Source organism: Elgaria multicarinata, chromosome 13, assembly GCF_023053635.1.
Source record: "Elgaria multicarinata webbii isolate HBS135686 ecotype San Diego chromosome 13, rElgMul1.1.pri, whole genome shotgun sequence".
NCBI lineage: Eukaryota > Metazoa > Chordata > Lepidosauria > Squamata > Anguidae > Elgaria > Elgaria multicarinata.
This window is the reverse complement of record NC_086183.1, coordinates 26,067,053-26,077,014: the sequence shown is the minus strand read 5'-3', so window position 1 is coordinate 26,077,014 and position 9,962 is coordinate 26,067,053. Positions and strand designations below refer to the sequence as shown.

Genomic DNA, 9,962 nt, shown 5'->3' with positions numbered 1-9,962 from the left:
TGACAGATGGTTGTCTAGCTTCCTCTTGAATGCCTCTAGTGTGGGAGAGCCCACGACCTCCCTAGGTAACTGGTTCCATTGTCGTACTGCTCTAACAGTCAGGGAGTTTTTTCTGATGTGTTGGGGGGGCATTGAAGACACCCTCTGAAGATTGAATCAGTTTGGGAGGGAATTCTAAGCCTTTTCAACGTCTTACCTCTCAATTCAAGATGGCCAAGGCCTGTCTGTCTGTTTTACTTTACTTTCTTTTCTATTCAAAAGCCTTTGAGCATGACCTTGAACAGCGTCTCTGCTGCCTGTAGAAGCCTGGCAGCATTCCTGAACTGGACCAGAATGCCCTATGGGAATGATGTAGCATCATTTCCATGGGACATTTCGATCAGAAATACCACCTACTTTGGAGACGTGGCAAAGCTTTTTGTTTAGAAATTCACCACCATCACCCAAAATCACCAAATACCCTCACAAATACACACGTACACTGGGGGGTTGGGGTGGGGTGGCCAGGATTTTGGCTCAGCCCAACATTGGCACCATTCATTAAATGGGGCTCCTGCAAGAGAACATCCCAATAAATTGTGTCTGTTGGGTTTGATCTGCCTCTCACTCCACTGTTCCAAAGAATAACCAAAACCTGCCAGTGGGGTAGTCATCTCACTGAGTCTCATGGAAGGGCTCCCTCAACTTTTAGGAAAGTCAGCAATATATAGGAAAATAAGAAGAGCCATGCTGGATCATAGCAAAGGTCCATCTAATCCAGCAATCTCTTCACACAGTGGCCAACCAGCCGTCAACCAGGGATCAACAAAGCAGGACACGGTGCAACAGCACCCTCCCGCCTATGTTCCCCCAAAAATGGTGTATATAGGCTTACTGCCTCCGATACTAGAGGTATCACATAGCCATCAGGACTAGTAGCCATTGATAGCCTTCTCCTGCAGGAATTTGTCTAACCCCCCACTTTAAAGCCATCTTATGAACTATGTGAAGTACTTCCTTTATCTGTCCTGAAACTCCCATCAATCAGCTTCGTAGGACGACCCCAGGTTCTAGTGTTGTGAGAAAGGGAGGAAAATGTCTCACTATCCATATTCTCCACACCATGCATTATTTTGTACATCTGTCATGTCTCCCCTTAGTCTCCTTTTTTGTGAACCACCCAGAGAGCTTCAGCTATTGGGCAGTATAAAAATGAAATAAATAAATAAATAAATAAATAAATAAATAAATAAATACATTTTCCAAGCTAAACAATTCCAACTGTTGTAACCTTCCCTCATAAGGGAGATGCTCCTGTCCATTTATCATTTTAGTTGCCCTTTGCTGCACTTTTCCCAGCTCTATAATATCTTTTTTAGGTGTGATGACCAGAACTGGGGGGCTTCCACACACAGGAAGAGCTCTCCAACCCGGGTGGCTCTTTTGCCGGCAGCAGCAGGAGGCCGGCGGGGAGTTGGGCTCGGCGGCAAGGAAGTCGCCGAGCCCTGGGAACTTTTCGCCGCCGCCGCCGCCTCTTCCTCCATCTCTTCTGACCAGGTAGCTACACTAGGAGTTTCAGGGCTCCCTGAAGCGCTTTCCGGGCGCCCCGAAGACTGTGTGTGGAAGCCCCCCTGTACACAGTATTCCAAGTGTGGTTACACCACAGATTTGTATAAATACGATATGGGCTGTTTCATTCTCAATTCCTTTTCTAGCATGGAGTTTGCCTTTTTACAGCTGCTGCCCAGTGGGTTGACATTTTCATCAAGCTGTCCACCACAACCTCAAGATCTCTTTCTTGGTTGGCCACCTACTGGAAGTGCCTATTGGTTCCATCCCCCAGGCGAAGTGTGGGTTTGGTGTCACCGCAGGTTGAATTAATCCACTTAAAAATGGGGGGAACTCAAAGCCACGTTGCTTCCAAAACAAAACTTACCATCATATTTTCGTGAGAATATTTCAAAGCAGAACGTCTCCCATCCACTACAATTTAATGCCTTTGGTTCACATGCTCCTTTCCAAGAGTAACAGGCATCACACCGCATTCCATTGGGCTTGATTTCTATTGGTATAACTTCAAAGGAGAGAGGGTGGCACATTAAGAACTAGAGCAGGAGGTAAACCACTAAGATATTTTATTATATTAAGGAGTGATGGCCACCAATTTGGATGGCTTTAAAAATTGGTTAAATTCCTGGAGGAGAAGGTTACCAATGGCTAGTAGTAGGGATGTGCTCTGCTTCTAATCGGACCGGCAAATTAGAAGCGGAGCGGGGTGCTTCGCCTCCCCTTAAGGCGGAGGCGAAGAGGATTGGGGGGCCGGCGGAGCATGGCGAAGAGGATCGAGATGAAGGCGGATCCTTCGCCTCGATCCGGAGCTCCGCCGGAAAGGTAAGTGGGGTTTACCGGGCCCTGCCGCTGTCGCTGTCACCCATGCGGCGACAGCGGCAGGGCCCGGTAACCCCCCCTCTCCCTTATCTGCCTCCGTCTGCGGTCCGTCGGCGTCTTCAATTGAGCCCGCGGTTCAACCAGGAAGTCTGGGCCGCACTGGCCCAGACTTCCTGGTTGAACCGCGGGCTCAATTGAAGACGCCGACGGACCGTGGATGGAGGCAGGTAAGGCCCCCCTCCCCCTTGGTCCCTTACTGGGCTCTGCCGCCATCGCCGTACGGGCGGCGACGGCGGCAGGGCCCGGTAAACCCCCCCACCCTCCTCTCCCGGCCTTACCTGGCACCACTCCCCTCCACTGCGGAGCTCCGATTTGGAGCCGGAGCTCTGCGGCGAAGAGGAGCAGAGTATGGGCGGAGCGGCGCGGAGCAGCGCGGAGTGGAGCGAGACGATCAGAAATTTTCGGATCGACCCACGGGGTGGAGCGGGGGGTCCGTGCACACCCCTAGCTAGTAGCATTATGTGTTACCTCCAGTATCAGAGGCTGTAAGCCTGTGTGCACCAGTTGCAAGGGAACATGGGTGGGAGGGTGTGGTTGCACCATGTCCTGATTTGTTGGTCCCTGGCCAGCAGAGTGCTGGACTAGATGGACCCTCGGTCTGATCCAGCATGGAACTTATGTTCTTAATAAATATGTAGGTAAAGAGGTACTACATATAATTTAAGGTTACTGGTGGCTTAATAGGGAAATTAGAGAAAGGGCAGTTTCATATGGGGGAATCTCCTAGCGCTACCAATCTGAAGCCACTGTGCACCTCTCCCATTTTTACTTCCTTAACTAACTTGACTTGCACAGACCATCTTATTGCTTTATTAAAAGGAACTTGCATTAAATCCCTGCACTTATATTACTGAAGTTAATGGACGCTCATATCGACGGAATCACAAGTTCATTTGTCTAATGAGGCCTCAAGGACTCAAAGATACCCCAGATATGGTGGATGATGATATATAGGTCTATTCTGTCATCCCATGCTCTCGTGAAAATGTATGCCATATTCCTGACCCTGCACCACAAAACCAAGAGACACTTGCAAATGCATCACCAACACAGAACAGCAACAACTTGCATGATCAAGGTATTTCTGTACGCAGTGATCTTGTGAAAAGTACCCGTACCCGCAGCCATGTCAAACCACCTAAGCAATACATAGATTTTGTATTAAATGACTAATGGGCAATTCAATTATCAGTAATTCAGGACTAGTACTACTTTCAAGTTAATTGCTATACATGTTTAGTTTGGGAAGGTTAGCCTTATGTTATATATGGTCACCCTCATAAATATATTCTTTCAACAAATATGACATTGGGGATGTTCCATCCTAACAGGGGACTGCAAAGAGACTGGAAGCTGAACTCCAGTACAGAGGTCATGAGGGAGGAGCCTCAGGAAGTTCAGCAGATCCTGTCTCATTCTGAATAAAGCTTTAATCACAGCAAGTAGGTCTCTGTCTTCTGTGGGCTAAGGAAGCACTACTAAAACACTTTCCCAGCTTTTCCTCAGGAAAATCCAAGCACGAGGCCAACTGGCTGTCCATTGGACTGCCCCCCTCCCCTCCCAGCCACCCCACACACACACACACACCGCTCACCTGCCCGCTCACCTGCGGGACTTTCTTGAGGCTTCCATGCACACTAAGGAGCCCCCCTCTCTGGGGTCTCCTGTTCCTAGCCACACTCAGCTTCAGGTGGTGAATCAAAGGAAGTGAAGTGGGAAGGAGCTGGGGGCAGGGCTGCATCCCAAAAAAATATGTACACTTACATTGAGGCAAGGTTTTTGAGCAGGCTTTCCCTTCACAGCATGCCAAAGCTGACCGTAAGAATCTTCCACGTCCCATATTCATGTGATATGGGGAAGTCTGGCAGATTTCAGAAGCCCCACAGTGTTTCTCCACTTTCTGAACCAACTTGCCATCTTGGAAGTAAAGAGAAAGGTTGATCTCTTCTGCTGCCCCTTACGCCTGGAACGCTCTTCCAGAACATTTGAGAACTACAAGTTCAACCGCAGCTTTTAAAGCTCAACTAAAAACTTTTCTTTTTCCTAAAGCTTTTAAAACTTGATGTTGTGCAGACTTCTACTGTTACTTTCTACTGTTAGTTTTACCCTACCCTGTGCCTCCTTACCCTACCCTGTACCTGTTTGCATTCTCTTCCCCTCCTTATTGTTTTACTATGATTTTATTAGATTGTAAGCCTATGCGGCAGGGTCTTGCTATTTACTGTTTTACTCTGTACAGCACCATGTACAATGATGGTGCTATATAAATAAATAATAATAATAATAATCCAGTGAGTTGAAAATGTCCATCTTCCTTACGAAAATTGGAGACTGTTTGGCTGGAGGATGTGTATTGTAAGAAATCAGATTCTATTGTATTATTATTATTATTTTAGAAATTAGCCACTGTGCAATATGGCCCTCATATTAGTAGAGGCCCTCTTTTGTATCTGGTCAAGAGGGCAGGGCTCCTGCAGCTTTAATTGTTGTGGTGAAGAAGGAATTTCAAGCATACAAATGACACCCGCTGAAATTCCTTTTTCATTGCAACCGTTAAAGATACAGGAGCCTGGTCCTCCTTTCCACAGGGACACCCTAGCTTATCTACTACCCTGATCTGGCCTATGGCCCTTCTCACCTACCTCGAGTATCTTCAGATAACTGAATGACACAGGTAGTCTCATCAAAAAAGCAGGTGTCCATTTCGCCATTGCATGTGGCGTTATTGGCAGAACAGTATTCACACTCCAGAGTAGTACCTGGAAGAGGGAAGAAAAAGGGTCCGGGGGAAGAATCCTTTTGTACAAGTACTGTATTGTATCAAACCACTTGATTTCTTCAGCGGAATATGCAGTTGTAATCATGCGGTTGTGAACTTATTCTGTTTGACCCCTAGAAACTAGAGGATTAAAATCTTCTTGAACTACAGGTAGAAACACTTTCTTCCTTAAATAGGATTACTCAACTAAAGAAATACAGTGGTTTCTTTGATTTTAAAATATACTCCCTTTCTTATAAGAAAGATAGCTATACTAACAACATAGTAATTTAAAAATTATATACTTAGAGCTAAACATTTCAGTGTCCACCTTCATCACTTTACCAAGAGTGACAGTTTGGAATGACAGGAGGTGAAAATTCATAAGACTGACGTGTTCTATGAAACTGTTTGCAAATTCTCAAAGCTGTGTTTGCATTCAATACATTTTTAAAGTGTATATTTTAAAGAAAATGTGCACAGTTTTAAAAATGTGCATTTTCAGACTGTAGTCTATGGGGGAAAGTGCGCACTTTGGGGGAATATGCAACAATTTGCACTTTTCCCATTCATTTTGTGCAGTTTTCCCATTTGTGCAAAACAAACAGAGATCATAAACGTAAAGGAAGAGGAGCGAACAAGTTGATGTCCAGAAAACCTTGGCAAATGCAAACATTGCTTGTTCACCCAACCCTAAGTCTGGTGGGGACTTGCACTTTGTTTTGCAATCCCAAATAATGCCAGATTTTCCCAGCTCAAAAAAACCCCAAAAACCCTGTGGAAGCAATGTTAAAAATAGATGCGAAAATGGACGGTTACAATTAGGGATGTCACAAGAGTCTGGGAAGAGGGTGGATGAAGAGATATCGAGCCAGTGTAGTCTAGTAGTTAAGGTATTGAACAGGGACTCTGGAGATCCAGGTTCTAGTCAATGTTGAAGCTCACTGAGTGACTTTCATAGAATCATAGAATAGTAGATTCATCAAGTCCAACCCCCTGTTCAATGCAGGAATATGGTTGTCCAGTCACTTTGGGCCAGTCACTGACCCTCAGCCCAACCTACGTCACAAGGGCCACAGCTAGACCTCAGGTTTATCCTGGGATCATCCAGGGTTCGCCCCTGCCTGAGCACTGGATCCCCTGTGTGTCACCTAGATGAACAGGTTTGACCCCTGGACGTTCCAGGGATAAACCTTAGGTCTAGCTATGGCCAAGGTTGTTGTGGGGATTAAATGGAGAGAAGGAAAACCATATAAGCCACCTTGGGTGCCTTGCAAGGAGGAAGAGGGTCAGCTATATTTGTAATAAGTACAAATACAAACATTCGAGCAATTGGAGAGGCAGTTATTCATATTTAGGCTTTGTTTTAGTTCAGGATAAGTTACGCTTAGATGCAGACGTTGTTTCCAAGAGGGAATTTGAAAAGGGAGTGGGGAGAGAACCACATGGGCTTACTTTTTCCCAAACCTCTAATGCTGAGTGTATCATCCACTTTGTGTACATACCAATCATGCAACACCAGCTTAGATCTGGCCCCATTTATTCCAATGGAAGAAATCTCCATTGGGCTACCAGCTCCTCCTTACCTGTTGTTAGAACCACATGGAAGAGGAAGAATCTCAGAGACGTCCGCATGGTAATGGGAATTCTACAGTGTGAAAGCTACCACAGCAATGCTCTCTGCAAGGAAGCCAATTCTCTGCCTCAAAGGACCTTTGATGACATCTTGGGGAAGCGTGTACACCAAGTGTTTTACCCTCATAAACCTAAGGAACCAGAAAAGCAGAATGTTATATAGCCCAGATGATGATGATGATGATGATGATGATGATGATGATGATTAATATTATTATTATTACATTAATATTCCATCATTTTTCCTCTTGCACGGAACTCGAAGTGGCTTACAAGATCCTCCTCCTCCTCTTAATTTTATCTTCTCAACATCCCTGTGAGGTAGGTTAGGCTGAAAGTCAATGACTGGCCCAAATTCACCCAGTGCACTTCATGGCCAAGTGGGGACTAGAACCTGGATCTCCCCAGTCCCAGTTCAACAGTCTAACCGCTATCTGTCACTAGTTATTTATGTGCTGTAGGAGCTCCACACACCTGCAGTCAATGGCCATCTGTCTTCACCCTTCGATGAACTGGGACTTTTGACAAGGGATAACTGCACCCACCATTTTCTTCTGATAGTAGGGGACCCCCCTACTGCACTGTGGGATCCTCAAAAGATGGCTTTAGAGGGAAGCTGAAGGATTACGGAAGTGGGTGGTTCTGGAGTCCCTTCTTGGGGGGAGGGGGAATGGGCCTGGAACAGATGACATCCACCAGATGAGACATGAAGAAGCAAGAGTAAGTAGGATGAGACACACAGGAGACATTTGGAAAGTGGGTTGTGTTCTCTTATACATTAAGATCAGCAGGAACTGTTACTAACAGCTAGCATGAATGAACTGTCGTCATCCTGATCGACGCTAACAATACAATGCATCTCCATTCAAGCTCATGTTCAACCTACCTCCAATAACAGTCTCCTAAGCCTCTAAGATTCCATTTATCTTAAAGTGAAACTGCCTTTATTATCATAACTGGAGGTCTTCCTTGGCATGGTATCAACAGGAAGCCTACGAGATGGTATGAAAGGTATGTAACACCTAGATAGATAGATAGATAGATAGATAGATAGATAGATAGATAGATAGATAGATATAGATATAGATATATAGATATATGACAAAGAAAGAAAGAGAAGACAGCTAAGAGTTCACTCTGCCCAAGCTTCTTCCCCAGGTGCCAATCTTGGACAATGTGCAATGTACCAAACCCAATGTAGTCCACCAGACATGTATGGTGGCCCACCAGAAGCTTTATAAACTTCTGCCCCAGCCCAAGCACAGCCATGCCATGAAATGAGAGGCCTCCTTCAATCTTGGATCAGGCAGCTGGGAGGCAGCGGACCTAGATAATGAAGAAAGAAAGCAAATGTTCTTGAGACGGATGGGCTGCCTTATTACTGACACAGATCAATGTCCCATTTTCAAACAGTGGAAGAACGCAAGAAGATGAATGATGAGCTAGAGACTCAGTTTCAGCAAAGCATAGACAGCACCATGCTGGGTAGAAAGGCACAGGAGGCATTGTGGACTTGGTTTCAGTGAGTAGAGGAAGATAAAGGGGAACAGAAGGGTACAAGAGACTTCCTGGAGCCAGAAAGCTCTGAAAGTGACTGAGCAAGAAGAGGCTTCACAACTGATGCAATCTATAGGTGCAAATCCTCAAGCCAAGAAAGATGTGATAAACAACTATAAAATTATATTTGTTAAATCCAGTGGACTATAACTACAAATCAAGGCAAGCAGGAAATGACACTTTGAAAATGGGTTAAAAACTCTAGATGGAGTGTATCCTGGGCCCCAACAGTTGTCACTATTGTTATAAACCATTTTAAATAGGGCTGTGCTCTGCTCTGATTTGGATCCCCAAATTGGGAGCGGAGCGGCCTAATCCGTATCTGCTAAGGGCGGATCCGAATCAGGTCGGGGGAGCTGCGGATCGAGGCAAAGCGGATCGCTTCGCCTCGATCCGGAGCTCTGAATGCAGGAAAGTGGGAGGGAGGAGGGCTTACTTGGTGGCACCGGCGCTGCTGCAGTCTGTACAGTGATGGCGGTGGAGCCAGGTAAAGGGGAGGGGGGGTTACCTGCCTCTGTCGTGGTCCGTTGGCAGCTTCAACTGAGGCCCAGGCCTCAAAGCGGAAGCAGGCCGGCTTGAGGCCTCAGTTGAAGCCGCCACCCAGACCGCGATGGATGCAGGTAAGTGGGGGGGGTGGGGAGCTTACCTGGCTCTGCCGCTGCAGCCCGTGCAGTGATGGTGGTGGAGCCAGGTAAGGGGGCAGGGGGGAGGAGAGCTTACATGCCTCTGTCACGGTCCGGCGGCGGCTTCAACTGAGGCCCAGGCCTCAAAGCAGAAGCAGGCCATGGCCTGCTTCCATCTTGAGGCCTGGGCCTCAGTTGAAGCCGCCACTGAACCGCAACAGATGCAGGTAAGTGGAGGGGAGGGGGGCTTACCTGGCTCTGCGCCCGCCGCTGTGGCCCATGCGGCGGCGGATAGCGGAGCCAGGGGAGGGGGAGGGGGGTTCAATCGTCCCCCATTTTGTCCCCCCTTCCCCACTTACCTGCCTCTGCCTGGTGCAGAGGCAAGTAAGTGGGGAAGGGGGGCAAAATGGGGGGGGGAATCTCGATCCAACCCTTCGGATCTCGCTCCAGATCCGGAGCAGGTCGGGGGAGGGTTGGATCAGCCCAAATCGGTTTGTGGGGCTGGTGCACAGCCCTAGTTTTAAAGCTGTAGTGTAGATCCTGTCCCAGTCATTCTTTATGTGGAGGATAAGCCTTGTTGTTATAGAGCAAAGTACTGGACTGCTTACAGACAGATCTTTCTATTATGGTTTTAATAAGGCCTTTTCAGAGAACAAATAGTGTTTGCATCCCCAGTGCCATGAAGCTTTTTAAATTATTATTTAATCAGTATGGCTGCATCATTTATTATTTAAAGAATAAAAATAAAATAGGGCAGAGCTGAACTGAGTTCTCAGCCCACTTGTACGTAGCCTTCTGTCTCCCTCCTATTCCACAAGGGCTACTGAATCGTTCTTAAGCTTGTTAAAATGCTTTATTAAAATGATACTTAATGTCTTTATCTGTGCTTTATTTTTAAAGCTGCGTTCTGTTTGGGCTTTGAATGATAGATTATTTTTTAGAAAGAGGAGTAGGAGGAGGGC

At 46.6% G+C, this 9,962-nt stretch overlaps 1 pseudogene; it reads left to right on the top strand.

Moving 5' to 3' along the window:
- The first annotated feature begins 2,192 nt into the window (after positions 1–2,192).
- On the top strand, positions 2,193–8,527 carry LOC134408394 (small acidic protein-like; annotated as a pseudogene).
- Positions 8,528–9,962: the final 1,435 nt, after the last annotated feature.